Source organism: Platalea leucorodia (genome assembly GCF_965183815.1).
Source record: "Platalea leucorodia genome assembly, chromosome: 10".
In the NCBI taxonomy this organism is placed as follows: Eukaryota; Metazoa; Chordata; class Aves; order Pelecaniformes; family Threskiornithidae; genus Platalea; species Platalea leucorodia.
This window is the reverse complement of record NC_138832.1, coordinates 25,059,289-25,074,952: the sequence shown is the minus strand read 5'-3', so window position 1 is coordinate 25,074,952 and position 15,664 is coordinate 25,059,289.

Below are 15,664 nucleotides of genomic sequence, written 5' to 3'. Positions count from 1 at the left end.
AGAACCTATGTCTGGACGCTGGTTGTGGGACCCGGCAGGCCCACGTTCCCACGGCGGAGAGCAGAGAGCTAGCCCTGGGCATGCAATATGGAGCACATCCCTGTCCTGTGATGCCCAGGCAGTGCTGCTCAAGGGAAAAATCTTCGCTTGAGGTAGAAATGTTGTTTCCCCACTCCCGTAGAGGGGAGAAACCCTGCATGCTGTGCCTGGGAACTGTTTCCCAAAGGTGGCAGAGGAATCCAGTTTCCATCATTCAGAGTGGGGACATGCCACCTCTGCCATGCTGCCTCTGCCCCTGCCCAGGTCACGCAGCAAGAGCTCAGCCATCTGTGGCCTCCCTGAGCAGGAACAGTTCCCACGTCCAGGTCTAATCCAGAGCCCACAAAAGGCTGTGAGAGTCTTTCCTCTGGCATCAAAGGGGCCTCAGCTCAGGGCTGTACCAGGCTGCCTCCCCTCCCGCGACTGCACCCCATCACTGCTCCTCCTGTGCCCTCTCCCTCCAGCCAGCAGCCCCACAAGCCCCCGTGCCAGGACAGGCTGCTTAGCGATTTCGGTGACTTTGTGCACTGGGACCTCTCTCAAGCTCTTCCTCCTCCGTCACGTTTGCGACACGGCCTGTGGTCCCGGGCAGGGAAGCGGCAGCTGCCAGATGTCTGCCTGCGACATTAATTGGAGTGGGAATGGCAGGTAATCTGTGAGAGAGACAAAGGGGTTTTATAGCCTGGTTAGCCAGCTTCAAGCAGAGGTGTTGGAAGCTGCTTCTAAACCACTGCTTTCAGCGATTATGATCTCCATATATTCAGATTTCCAGCACCTGGTGGATGAGGGAGCTGACAAGCTCTGTCTCGGATCCGTCACTCACGTCGTGCCAGTGCCATTCAGGATGGCAGCGCTGCTGTCAGCGGAGCGCGGCGGGGGAGCAGGGGCTCGCTGGGCCTCGGCCCGGGACACCAGCAGCGGCGCTGGACGGGGACGGCTTCCTCCTCTGCAGGAACCTTCTGGGAAATGTTCTTCTCTCCCAAAGCAGGGTGAAAAGTTCCATAACCTCACCGTCACTGGTTGCCGAGGAAGAACTCAGCCTGAACCACTTACGTTTTCTGTGTTGATTTGGAGCCGCTTAAAACTTTTCACCACTTTTTCCCCCAAAATGCGTTGAAATCAACAATTCCTGCAGACGCGTTTGGTCTTTTTTCAAACTGGCACTTTGTTGTGGTTTAACCCCAGTCGGCAACTAAGGACCACCCAGCCGCTCGCTCACCCCCCCCGGCCCTGGTGCGATGGGGGGGAGAATCGGGGAAAAAAAGTAAAACCCATGGGCTGAGATAAAGACAGTTTAACAGGACAGCAGAGGAAGACAATAATAATAATAATGATAATAATAGTAATAATAATAATGATGATGATGATGATGATGATGATAAAAGAATACGCAAACCAAGTGATGCACAATGCAGGCAGCAGCACTCCACAGAGGACAGCGATTGCTTGATCCACGTAGTACGGGCTGCTTCGTGCAGCAGTCTGTGCTGCTTCTGGCCTGCACTGCAGCTGCGGAGAGGCGGGCTGCAGCGGAGAGCTGAGCTGGGGCAGGAGGGCGATGAGCTCCGTCCTGCCCCGGGCACTGCCGACGCGAGCCAGCCTCCGTCCTGGCCAAATCCCTGCAGCTCCTGCGCGATGCTTCTGGGACACAAACCTGAGCAGAGTCTAGGAGAGGGCGGGAAGGGGTCTTGCCGGTCTAGGAGACAATGAAGTTTAAGGGCATGATTTTACTGCCCAGGAGAAGCTGGGGCTGCTGGTAAAGCTCCATCTTCATTGCACAATGTAGGGCTAGGCCGGGTGAGCATAAACTCTGCACGACCGCGACGGAGCAGTTTGTCTTGGGGTTTGATTCACGGCTGCTGCCTGCGGTGGCAGGTGGTTTAACGACGCTCCTTCCACGAGGCTCTCCATCCAGCCGACAGCAAATACTTCTCTGCACGCAGTGCGGCACGACAGCCGCTCACTCTTTCTCTCCACAGTGCTCTGAGGCTGTCGTTGGAGCAGGACGAGGCTGCCCAAGGGCTGGGAGTGGGTTTGTGCTGGGCTGGTACCCCTCCTCTGCCAGGGAGACACCAGCCAGGCGTGCTCGCAGCTCAGGAGAAGTGGAAAAAGCCTCTTCGAGGATTTTTTTCCCCCCAGATCCCTCCTGGTCCTGTGGCTGCAGCACATCTGAAGGCCTCCTGCCTTGTTAGCGTGCTGCCCGGGCTCCCCAGGACCACGGCACACATCCTGCATGGAGCAAGTGCCTGGCTGTGCCGGTGAGCTCAGGAGCCTGCTCCGCCAAGCCAGGGGTACTTGCCTCCACATGCCCCTCACTGCCACGCCAGCAGCGCCGGCGCGATGGGAGAGTCACCTCCCTCTGCCGCTCACAGCAGGGCCTCATCCAGCGCAGACTCTGAGCAGAGCACCCTGAGTAAGCACATATCCCCAAACTGACTGCCGGGAACAAACGCATCGCTTGACCAAACACACCAAAGGAGAAGTAATGAAAATTTATGTCTGATTCAGTTAATCCTAACGCCAATGTGCTTTTGCAAATGGCAGCACCAGTTGCTCCAAATCCTGAAAGTCCTGTTCGCTCCCATACCTTGTATGATTGTAAGCGTTAAGAAATCCACTGCGCAGTACAAATAGCTCTGTGCAGAGCCTTCTGAAGGCGCACGTGAGCAGGCACGCGAGCCGTGCGGTAGGCTTACCTAGCAAACGTGCCGAGCAGCGTCGTGGTAGATCACAGTTACACCGAGTGCTCAGCCCTTCGTGGATGCGCTCCGTGCTTGCTTGCAGCAGATGCTGCAAATTTCTTGCAAACTTCTGCAAGATCTGAGTTGGGAACGCAACAGCCCCATGTAAGGGGGCTGCAGCTTGAGAGAGCCGTGCCAGAGGCGCGAGGCACGAACCCTTCATATCTAATGGAAAGATATTTGGGGGGGGATTGTCCCCACTGGAAACGTTCTGGGGCCCGCATGTCTGAAAGAGAAGTAACAAGGGCTGGAGTTAATGCTTGTAAGGTATCGTTTGGGAATCCAAGCAAAGAGAGTACGCGCTAACACGAGTCGCAAAGGAGAAATATCTCCAGCCATTAACAAGGGGCTGGAGAAATGCTGCTGCCTCACACTTTCATCTCCATGGATGAGGAGTTTTACAAGGTCCGTAAACATTGTTATCGCTGTTTTACAGCAGGGGAATTGAAGTGTTTGGAAGAGACGTGATTTGCTAAAAGTCACCAAGTAGCATCCAAACCTCCTGCCACCAGAGACCCGAGCTGTCTGCCGAGCGTACCCTGCCGTGACCAGCCCCTCCCCGCGGCACCCGTGGTGGCTGCACGGGTGCCCCACGCAGTTTCCAGCAAAATCAGCGTGTCCAGCTCCAGTGCGCTGTAACCGATGGCGAGGGCCAGTCTTGTGGCTAAAGCACGTGTGGGGGGGATGTAGCATGCCTGAATCCTGGCCCCACTTCTGCTCCAGGCTGCTCGCGCTCCCCTGCTCTGCTGCGACGCGGGACAGGGGGAATGCAGCCACTTCCCTGCATGGGGAAGAAGAGCAGGAGAGAAAAGCGGTGAGAGGGTACCAGACCGAGGCACTCAGCTCACTTTGCATAGGATTTTGCCTGTGATGAAAAACACAGGGAATATATTCTGCTTTCTTGCATCTGCAGCCAGAGGGACTGAAACACTCAGGGTGGGAACCGCTGCTCCACAGCTGATCCCAAGCCACGGCCCACCAGTCCAACAGACCCCAGCCCCAAAAGTGGCCTGAGAGCGCTGGCCCGAGGGAATAACAGCACCCTGGGTGTTTTTCCCACAGTTTGGCCAGCGGCCGCCTCAAAGGGAAGAAGAGCTGATTGTTCCCTGGAGAGATGAGGCCAAACGGACGCCCGGCCAGCCGGCCCTGGGGCTGGCACGTGGGCAGATCTGAGGGCTTCGCAGGGACGGTGGTGGTGCGCAGCCTTTGCGCGCTCCCTTGCACGCCCAGAGGAGCAGAGGTGGCTTTGGGGATTGTTAGCTCTCCGTGCACCACAGGGATTTAGCAAGGTTTTGCTCCCAGTATTGCATCTTTTTTTTTTTTTTTTTCTTAAAACCCAGTCTGGGCAGAAAGCATGAAAAGCGCTTGGCGTTTCTCCGCACGCAGGCGCCTGACCGCCTGGGATTAGTGCTAGCTGGGCTGTTCTGGGGACACGGACTGTGCGCCAGAGCTGCAGACAAAAAGCTCCTCAAATTAACTTTTCAAACTGAAAATCCTGCAATTTGCAGAGCCAGAACGGTAATGGTAATTTCTTTAAGGATGCGTAGCCGGTTCAGAAGGGGCGGACTCCCCTGAGCCCACGGTACAAAGGATTTCTGAGAGTGTTTCACTCCAGGCATTCGTGTCTAATGAATTCACCCACCATGCACACCCCCAGGACACCAACTTTCCCTGATCTGGATCTGCTTTTTCTTCTTCTCTGCAATGACTCTTCCTCTAATTAGGAAACCATAAATACGATTCTAAAAAAATTAGGTTAGGCTCTATGTGTAACGCAGGGAGGAATTTGTACAGACAGATAAGCTTTAAAGCTGAGGAGCGGGACGGGGATCTTTGCAGGAATTTCGACCCAGGAAGGTTTCAGTTCTTTCCAAAAGAGAAGAGAGAAAAATAGAGACAGGGAAAGAATAACCGACACGTGTCTTTTAAAGCCGCTAATGGAAGATTCCCCGAGGCGACCAATCAAGCTGGCAATCCTCCTGTTTCATTTCTTGACAGGTTCCTGTCTTCGACTGAGTTGTCAGCCCAGACATCTCTGTTTTTCGGCACTCGAGGGCTGACAGCCAGCGGCAGGAGGGGAGCGGGACCCAGCCAGGACCCCACCGAGACCCAGCGCAGCCCAAGCTCAGGGACCACGCGTGCCTCCCAGCTCTTCCACCCTCTCTTCTCCCAGCTGTTCGCTGAGACGGGTAAACATTTTCTCTTTTTAATGGTGTTAACTCTGACTTACCTAATCGTTTGTGGTTAGCGATGGTTTCAACCAGACTGAGATTTGGCTACCGTAGTGCTCCATGTAAAGCAGCCAACGCAGGCCAAAGGCAGCTGTGATCCCGTTTTCAGTGTGCGATGTTTAAGCTGGTGAGGTCTTTGCCATCCTGGCGTGCATGAGTTAGCGTGAAGGCATCAGCCATGCCCTGCTCACGTCTTTCCCTTCCAATGGTTTTTCAGGCACAACCAGCGTGGGGGATGCACGATGAGCTCTCCAAATTGCAAGTGAGCTTGTTTTATGCCCCTTTCACATTCCCTTGGAGGACTACGCTGGCCTAAAAATGTGTTTTGATCAAAAGGCAACTGAGAACCTTTCTGCAAAACTTGCAGAAAATCATTCTAGAGCCTTTTGCATCTTGGGACACTGACACAGGGGCAGACCCGACAGCCTCACGTTGCATCCATGGGTCCCAGCAGAGCAGCGCAGGGCACTGAAAACGGGCGTGCGGGTCCGAAAGCACTCGCTGCACACAGCAAACTCATCAGCACTCGTGGTCTGTCGCTTAATAGCCTGCGTGATCGCGTTGCCCTCTAGTGTCTGGCGGTACGGCAGGAGGCTTGCATCGCGCCCAGCGCTCGCTGCTCCGGGACGGTCTGTTTAAGCAGTGGAAGTAAGGAGCAAAAACTTGTGGTTGCTCATTTTGGGCACTGCCAACCAGGCCCAGGCAGCTGGAGAGGATGCATGTGTGCGTGCGTGCGGGTGCCGTCCCCTGCAGCCTGTAGGTTCGTGTCTAAAACCAGAAATCTGGATGAAAAGCTGAAAGCAAAATGCCCAACCCCGTGAAACATGTCTAGAGGAGTGTTTCCCCCTCCAAGGCAGCAGCCACTTGGAAATGGGGACGCTCAATAAAAAATGGAAGATGTAGTTAAAAAAAAAAAAAAAAAAGACCGGTTGAAGTTTCTCTGCCACACCGAGTCTGCCCTGTTCCCTTGCGAAGCCAGGGACCCCACGCTGGATGGCCGACGGTCCTTCCTGCAGAGAGGCGCAGACCCCTTTGCCTCGCTGGGCACAGAGGTGGCCCCTGGTTGGGAGCTGCCCCATGGCTAAGGCTACGGCTACGGCTACGGCTAAGGCTAAGGCTAAGGCTAAGGCTCTCCTAAGGGAGAGGATCTCTCTGTGAGCCCTTCCATGCTCTGCTACAGAGGAGCGCCTGGGGACGCTCGCTGCTGCAGGGAGTGCTTCCAGCAGGCGCCAGCTCGCCGGGCTGCAAGTGCCCCGCTGCCGGTGGCTGCCCGAGAGGGAGCCGGGCTGGGCTCTGCCGCGGGAGACGCCTGCAGTCTGCCGGGAACCCAAGGGCTGCACGTAGTTGGCATGAAAGAGCAGATGATTATTAACGACTGTGGCTGATATTTCACCCCAGAGGAGCCCAAAGCCTCTTATGGGTGGGGTGTTCAAGCGCCTTTGGTGCCGGTCTAGCTTTGCTGGCTTTTCGGTTGGTAAGAACCCTCGCACAGGTGGTGCTGGGACAGACCTGGGCCAGCTGCGCTGCTCTAGATGCGCAGGCTCCTCTCCTGCGCAGGGAGATGCACGGGGCTTTGGTACCCGTTGGGAGGCAGGAGGGGCTGCCCAGGGAGCCAGCATCCTTGTCTCCCAGCACAAGAGAACCAGGACAAGTGTCTCCCAGGCAGCTACCTGCTCAGGCACTGGGGGAAGGATCCCACCTTCCCACATGCTTCTGGGCACAGATAGTTACAGTGAGCTCTTAGCGTCAGTTCTTCTTCACTATGTTTTTGAAAAGCACCCAACAAAATAGACAGCTTCCACCCTGCGCAGAGTCAGTGCCTTAGTGACATGCAGATACGATGTGATCGCGAGGGCGAGGAGCGGCAGCGTTCCCAGTTATCCAACAGGCAGAGGAGCTGCCTTCAGGGGCTTCATCCAGGAGCTGTGGGAAGTGGTCTTCTCTTCTGGTCTCTGCTTCCGAGTGGCCAAGCTGATTGCTCTGAGCCGCCAAGCACACGGGTTCCTGCTGCCTGCAGCTGCTCTTGCAGCATCGCTCCCAGTTCCCGCGCGTGCTGGGTCTCCTCAGGAGATTTCACAGCTGCCCTCCAGGGTTTTGAGGTGTTGGGGATTTTGGCCAAAGCATTTTAGCTGCTCAAGGCAAGTCATCCAAAATAGGCCAGAGCTCCTTGCTGGGCACTTACACAAGCGAGAGGAAACGGTGACAAACCAGAGCAATTGATGTGGTCGTGTGCTGCCTTCTGGAAAAGTGGCTGTAGAGCATCCTCTGCCCGGAGGGGAGGAGGATACTGCTGTGGAGAGCAGGGTGATGAGCCCTGATGGAGACACAGACACCGAAATCAGCTCCTACACTGGGCCGTGTGGTTCGCTCTTAATTTCCTTGCATCAGTCACAGAGGTTAACGTGCCCTTCAGGAGGCCGCATCCAACACCTGCCTCGGCTGGAGGCAAAGCAGAGCCACGGTTGTGTACGGTGTGGGGCTGCTCGGGGGCTCTCTGAACCCATCTCCCCCCCGCACAACCAGAGCAAGGTGGTGCCAGGGCCTCTCCAGCCGCGGGGCCGGGAGCTCCCAGCCACAGGGCTGCTGGCAGAGGTGGGAAACAGAAACACGGCTGTTTCTGAAGGCGTTGGTGCCACAGGGTCAGCTGCGACTTCACAGGAGAAAAGCTTTTGCTAAGCACTTTCGCACTGCCATTTACGTGCTGGGTCTGGCCACTGAAAAGCAAAACGCCCTGGAAAAGGCACCGGCCGGAGACAGAATTCTCACATTGATGCACGGGGACTCCATCATGTCGCACACCTGGAGAGCACAGAACAAAGTCCTTGCACCTGCATTGCTATTGCTGGCGCTGGGCAAAACATGAACAAAATTATCTACAAAGGCTTATCCACATTTATGTCCAAATTCACCTTCTCTGCCTCTGCGTTCCTGATAACACACTGTTGGCAACACAGCAGAGTTTAAGGATGCATTGCAGACTTTCCCGGGAAAACACACTTTAAAATCCTAATTGTGAGCCTTGTACTCATCTGACCTACTCAACACCACAGGATCCATGTAGCAAATCATCTGGATACCGAATAATTATAGCCTAGTGCTAATAAATGAGCAACAAACTCATAATTATCTGCAGAAGTTATTTGATGAATGCTTTAAAAAAACCATCATGAACCCAGCTAAATTTGGAAGGACTCGAGAGCTGCCCACAGCCAGGGGAATCAGTCAGTCGGAAAGATGAGCTCTGGCCCTTTCATCACCACACGGCAGCAGTGTGAAGTCATTGCCGACTTCCACGCTGCGGGTTTTTTTGCACCCCATTAGGCCTCCAGAAAGTTTCAGTTCCTGGGTCCCGCTCAGCGGTGCCCGCCGCGGGGTCCCGGGTGCGAACGCTGACAGCAGATCTGGTACGCCCACGGGAAACTTCGCTTTCCATTGGAGAGAGAGAAAGAAAAAACAAATCCGGGCTATGTTTCTGCTCCTCTTTAGATTCCCAGATCGACTGGGTATCGTTTAGGCTTAGGACAAGACAAGTCTTTGGGGCTGACTTGTCAAGGGGGCACGGTGTTTGGGGACCCACTTTAGACACCCTTACAGCGATGTGCAGCAGTGCCGCTTGTGTCGGTGATTGCCTGAGGCCTGGGAACGCCGGTGCTAATCCCGCTGGGGTGGCCGAGAGTGCCGGCTCCATGACTTTCACCTTTAATGCGTGCAGGGGAGAGAGCCTCTGCTCCGAACACAGGGAAAGCAAGAGCCGGCGAAGATAAAGCCCGTGGATGGGCTGGCCTTGGATGGTCTCGCACGTGGGTGATTCAGGCAACAGCCACGCAATCCAGTTGGAGCAGGCTCGGCATGCGCAGCTGCCTAATTCCGCGGTAAGGGGCTGGCAGCGAGCCCTGCCGCTGCACCGCACCTCCGCCCTCCAGCCGGGAGCAGCGAGGGCCCCAGCCGGTTCCCAGCCCCGGCTCCTGCCATGGGGCAGGGCTAGGAAAGCTGCCTCTCTCCCAAGAAAGGGCTTGGCATCGCCTGATCGCACCCCGAGATAGCAGGAGCACAGGGTAGGAACCAAACCGGAGCTGATGCTGGGGCAGGGAGTAACCAGGGCTGCGGAGCGCTTCGCCGTGTGTGCCCGCGCACGTCTCTGCTGCAGCACCGCTGCCTTCGGAGGGGGGTTGCTGGTGGTGCAAATCCCACCAGCGACCTGGAGGGAGGCAGTGGAGGGCAATTTCAGCCAGTCCTTCTCTGTGTACTGCAACAGGTCCACACCTTGCAGAAGCCCGGCGTGTAGGAAGGGCCTTGAGTGGTTCCTCTACCCCATCCCTGCTGTCCTCAGCACGGGGCTGGGGTCCCTGCTTGGGCACGGCTCCCCCAGAGGTGACCCCTCTGCTCTGCCCCCACCACAGTCCCGTACCTTTGCACACATGACTGGGATGAAAGCTGGGGATGAAGCACATGTGCTCCTCAGCTCAGCTTCAGCTACTTTCGTCTCGGTGGCACTCTGTCCTTCTGTCTCCTAGCCTGTGGTCTGCGCTTTGGCTCAGCACGCACTCAATCCCTCAGGACCTCTCTGGATTGTGCTGCTGCTCCCATCATGACAGGCAAGACCTGGGAGCATGTGGCAATGCTCTGCAAAGGCTGGAGACGGCCCCAGTGCTCCCTTGCCCGCTGCAGCCCACCAAGCAGCACCCCGAGGACCCAGGCAGGTCCCAACCTCCTGCCTCCCTGCAAAGCGCCCTGGGCAGGTGCTGAGCTCTGCCCGCTGCCAAGCCCACCAAGCACTGACTCCCACCCGGTAGCAGGATCCTGCCTGGGGAAACAGCATCCTACGCCACGAGCAAGCTCTCCCTTCCTCCCGAGTTAGTGGAAATGTTTTTTTCAAGCCTGTAAAACTTCACGGGTGAGTGTAAAGTTGAAACAACCCACCCAAGGAACCGCATCATCTGCAAGGGCTGGATCCAGGTACTCCCATGGTAGCTGCCTGCTGTGGGAAGCTGTTCGGCAGTGCAGTTAGGGAGCGTTCCTCCCAATAAGAAAATAAATTGAAAATAAAGATTTTTTTTTTCCCCCTCCCTCTGTTAAGCCATGTGCTACCCAAATGGTAAATCTTGGCTGGCTGATAGGTATTTAGAAGTGCTCTTTCACTGACAAAGTGAAAAAAATATCTGAACCAGAAGGGTTCTCTAAAGGTCCTTGTAGACCGTGATTTGTGATTGTTTATTCTCGGCAGCGAAGCAGAAGCCATTAAAATGGATGTGCCTGTTAAGGAGCACATTTCCCTTCTCCCTGTGAGGTGCAATTACAATAATAAGCTGCACGAGAGCGAGACCAACTTTTCAAACAGCAGGTCTTGTGAGCAGCAAAGCACTCCACAAACCCCGGGATGTGACCGGCACGCGAGCACGCCTCGGAAACGGCACCACCTTCCTTCCTCCAGCATCCTGCGGTCGGCGGGGCTGGCGTCCAGGCGGGCAGCGCCACCGGCGCCGTCCAGCCGTCCTCCCCGCCACGCACGCTCGGCGATGCCACGCCGGACCATGGCTGGAAGAGCCGGAGGCCGCCCGTGCTGGCCTCGCTTCTCCACCCAGAAGAGCTGCTGCCACCGGAGAGCAGCGCAGCAGGGCTCTGCCTGCTGACACCCACAGGGCTGCCCGCATGTGGGTCATTTGTCTCTTTAAAAATTTATATCCACGTGCTCTTTGCGTTCATTTGTGAGCTGCTGGGAAGGCTAGGGATGTGCCCGACTTTGTAAGAAGAAGGTGAGGTATGAAAACACTCCTATGGCTGCAGGAGCTGGAGCTTTGGGAAAAAAAAAAAAAAAGAACAAACCGTGAGACAGCCCCCTGCTCTGCAGGAATTTGGCGCTGGCTGGAGACTGAGATCCTTGGGTAGCTGCACATTGGTTTAGTGTAGCAGGAGCCTCTCAGGAAAACAAGGAGATAAACCACCTCAATAGTAATACTTCAGAGCTCTTAGAGGTGAAGTTTTTACCTTTTATCTCCACCCAAGTTAAAAGGATTTTTGTTTTGCCCTGTCAGCTGCATGGACCACCAACCCTTCCCAGGGTCTGAGGGCAGCCGGGATGCCCTGGGCGCTCCATCGCACAGACCCGCTCTGCTCTGGGTCCCATTTAACCAGGAAAGGAGAGTGCTCTGGCCGGCTTTCAGATCTCTGGTCACGGAGATTCCACCACATCCCTCAGTAAGTTGTTTGAATAGCTAATCGCTCTCATAATGAGCAGTGTGCCTTGTATTTCTCATCTGAATTTCTGGGTGAAACTTCCAGCTCTGGTCTCCTGTTAGACCTGTATTAGATGAAAGAATCTTTTCCTATCCAGCGTCAGCTCCCCACGCAGGTTTTCATGGGCTGGACTGAAGTCGCCCATAACCTCTGCTTCGGTGAGCAACTGAGATTTTGGAGTCCCGTGACTGCTTCTAAGCCTCTCCGCGTAGTTTCAGCTCTCGCCCGGGGTGCTCCTTTGCTTCAGCAGCCTCCCGTTGGAGGCCAGGCAGCAGCAGCAAGGCCCGCCACCAGAACAGCAGCACCAGAGCAAGGTCCCCATGCCCAGGGTGGCAGCAGCCCTTCCAGCTCGGCGTGACGCAAGAGCTCAGGTTCAGCACGTCGATACCAAACTCGGCTGTGGTATTAACGTGTCCTCTGAGGCTTCTGCAAAAGCGTATGCTAAAGCATACTCCTAAAGTGTCTGCAGAATGAGCATTTCTTATGGCGTACGATCCAGAGGAGGATGCACGCAGTCTTACAGTGTCATACCAACCCAGAAGGGATTTCAGCAGCGTAGGCATCCTCCACGCTCTCTGTTCCTCCTGGAATACTCCTCCTCCCCATAACCCCCACCTCTGGTCCCAAGAGCCCAACCACAAAAGCCAATGGAGAATCTGTGAGTATGGGAATTGCACTGCATTCGGCAGTTGGGTGAAAAGCCAGAACTCAGGAATAAAGCGTGAATTATCACGGCTATCTAGCTACAAGCTAAATGCTATGAGAACAGGTATGGAACAAAAGCAAGGGAAGGAAGACAGAAGGGGAAGGGAAACAAGATCCATCTTCAGCGAGAGGAGGAGGGACTCCGACGCAGAGCCACACGGGGCTCGCTGAGCGGGTCCCGCTCTGTTCTGGCGCCGAGCTTGGAGATAAGGGCTGATGCTCAGCATTACTCGAGAGGATGCTTCTCCCTAGAAGACAGACCCCAGGGGACCCAGAAGGAAACCTGAACTCGACCGGAGCTGGTTTTAATCCCCCCGCAGCGCCTTGCTGACTGTGCACCTGGGAATACTACTGACCAGGCTTGAAGTGGTGCTTAAAAAGAAAGGTGGACAAAAGCCATTTTATAAGCATGGTGATTGTCATTAATTATTTCACTTCTCTTTATCAGCTTACTCATTATCTTATATCACCTGATTTACCTTTGAGTATGACCTCTGTAGAGTATCCTGGCAGAGCCTTGTCCCCATCATCTGAAAAGCCGCTGCTATTGCAAGATGCCTGGAAAAGCAGCCACCAGCGACTAGTGAGTTCCGCAGCTCCTCCAGAACTCTTGCATTCAGTTAACTCAAACTTCTATTTAAAAACGAGCTTCTGGAGGGACTCACTGCAGGCAGGGCAGAGCAGTGGACGACTGCGCACCGTCACGCTGGTGCTGGCTACAATGGCCATTGGAGGAGAGGGACAGTCAGTATATGTGCGTACCCGTGCATACCTTCCTACCCCTCCTCCTCCGCCTCCAGACTTTCATTTCGCATTAAGATCGAGCATTACTGATTTAAAAAGTCAGCACATAGCTGCTCCATTCACGGAGCACCACGAAGCGCAGAGGGAGGAGCGGCAGGCGGTGCTCCCAGTCGGACCTGCTGGGTAGGGGTGCACGCTCGACAGGGCATTCCTGCTCTCACGCAGCTCGCGGGGGAGAGGCTCAGGAAGAGGCTGGAGCTCAGGAAGGCTTCACTCCCACCTTGGATGGGGACACGGGGGCTGACGCCTTGGAATAAGGCGGCAGCAATAGTCACTGGTCGGGTCTTCTCCTTCCAGGTGCTGTTGGCCCTGATTTTCACTTCCCCATTCGTGACCCGGTCCAGTGCATCCCCAAGCGCAAGGGGCGCATGCAAAGATGCAGAGCAAGGTGTGAGGAGTTCATTGCAGGATGGTTGCACTGCTCCACCAGTACCAAATCATTTTGGTACTGCAAGATTTTGCAGACAAGTCCTCCAGCACCGTTTAGTGAAACTGCACAGATTAACTCTCTGGTTAAAGCATTCCCTCTGGAGCAACACCTCCTTCTCCTGTGCTCTTGCTTTGCTCTCCCTTCGCTTCTTTCCAGCCTCCTTATCTTCCCCGTTACAGTTTTGTGCAGGCGCAGTCACCCCACAGCCATCGGCGGAGGGACCATCACCTCCCCGCACTCTCACCCGCTGTCGGGCGAGCACGGTCCCAGCTGCACCCATCACTTTCCCTGTCACCTTGTACTGCAGACTCCACCATTGTGCTTCTGTTTCTTTCAGCATCACTGCCTCTCCCATTCGCCTCTTGCTGAATAGCAGCATATCACATTATTTTTGAGATGAGCTTTTCTCACTCCAATTTGCATTTTGTTATTTTCTGCCATGCATCTGCCCAAATCTCATCTGACTAGCTTGCTGTGCTAGGATCAGAGTGCCAGTTTTGCTCTCTCCGGGCTCTTTAAAAGCTGTTGGCCTGTCTCCCTGCTGGAGAAGGACCAGCCTCCCTTTTCAAGGCTGTGTCCAGCTTTCCTCCGGGTTTCAGCCACGAGACATACACCGTGTCTTTTCCTGAGACTCGCCGCCTCCCGGGGAGGCCTGCCTGTTCACAGCACCTGCCCACTCCCCCAGATAAACATCTGAGCTTCACCCGCCACAAACTCCGCTCATCCCCACGCCTGCACCTCGGCAGAGGCCCTGCCTGCCTCGTACGACCTCTTGGGAAGAAGCCATGGGAAGCCAGCCCATGGCAATCCCCCGCAGCAATTTCTGAGTCCACTCTGCCTTTTGCGACAGCCTCTAATTGCACATCCTAATTTAGTAAATGACCTCAATGCGCCTTCTGCTCCCTCTTCTACCTCATTAACAAAGACAGTGCTGTTTAGGAATACGGCTTATTTTCGGCTGGTGGGCAGCAGGCTCAGGACGGCCCGGTGTGCACCGCACACAGATATGGGCAACTGCTCAGCTGAAACAGGGATCTTGCCCTGGCAAACCTCAGCCCCAACCCAGCAGTTCCCTGCCTAGCACTTGCTTGCTCCTGCCTAAAAGCATTACTCTGAACTCCAAGAGAAGATCTGCTATGATTTGTTCCTCCTTAAATTCCCTTAAGCTTAGCATCCATTTCCTCCACTCACCTTCCGGCTGATTAGGTGTGAACAAGGAGGAGAAATCACTTGCTGAGTGCTCCAGACAGACCCAGGTGGACCCTCCAGGAGGATTTAAACCGCTGTTGCAGGCGAGGGGATATAAGCCAGGGGAGCACACCTTTGCTTTTAGGTGCTGTAGGTCTTTGAGGTCCTTGGAGCGCAGATGATAGGCATTGGGGAAATTTTAAGTTTTGAGTAGTCTGGAATGAGTCTATTGCTTTTATTCTGGTTGTAAGCCTGACCTAGGTCTTATTAAACACATATTTGCTTTGCTTAATTCCTAAGTTGGCCTAATGCTAGGGTGAAAAAGCTAGCAGTGGGATACGTGTTCCCTGTTGCTATGTGAGGCTAACAGAAAGTGAGAGATGCAGGTTAATTTTGAAGGGCTGCTGCTGGTGCGTGTGACCAGTGAACTGGGAAGCGTGGGAGCGTTGCCTGCAGTATGGTAGGGTCAGGGTAGGTCTTGTGACGCCAGGGGCTGACCGGAGGCGGGGAGGCTGTTTTGGCTGCTGAGAGCCAGTTTCTCTCCTGCAAGGCATGGAGGTTACCCTGAAGCACCCTAGAAGGCAGCGTGATGTGCTACGGGAGCCCCGCGACGGTAGCCTAAGCTGTGCTTGGCGTGGAGCGGGGAATGCAGAGTGTAACCATGCTTTCCCTTTGTGCCTGCGTCGGGGCTCGCTGTGTCTGAGGGGGGCTTTCTCGTGTCGGAGGGGAGAAACCTCAGTGAAAGTCCTTAGAGATTTCACTGCCTTGGGAGACAACGTTCCCCTTGCGTGCTCTGTAAAGCAGCTCCGACAGCCTGACACCAAGCTCGTGGGGAAACGTTTCAGTAGTTCTGAGCTGCTCCTTACAGTACGGCTCTCCACCAAGTGTAGTGTCATGTTCTGCAGCGTTTGACCTCGGGACTAACTCTTATACTTTCCTCTCGTTTTATTTCCTACTGAATTGATTGGTTTGGGAATCAAAACAGTCTCCCTGGGTGCAAGGCTGGGTGGGTCGGGGCACCTTTCCTCTCCAGGTGGCTGGCACAGATTCAGGCATCGCACGTGGGACGGATCAGCCAGGTTCAAAGCGGGTGGAAGCCTCTCACCCTCTTCCTGCACTGGAAGAAGTTTACTAAGGACTGGTATGCAGGGGGCTAGGGTTAATAAGTTAAACCAGCTGTGACTTGGCTGGCTCTAGCCCTGTTCCAGCATGCTCCATCTGTTTGCTGGGCAGCTGCAGAGGGGCTCGTGGCCTGAGAACCGCTCACCTCCTGCTGCAGTTAGTTACTGGCC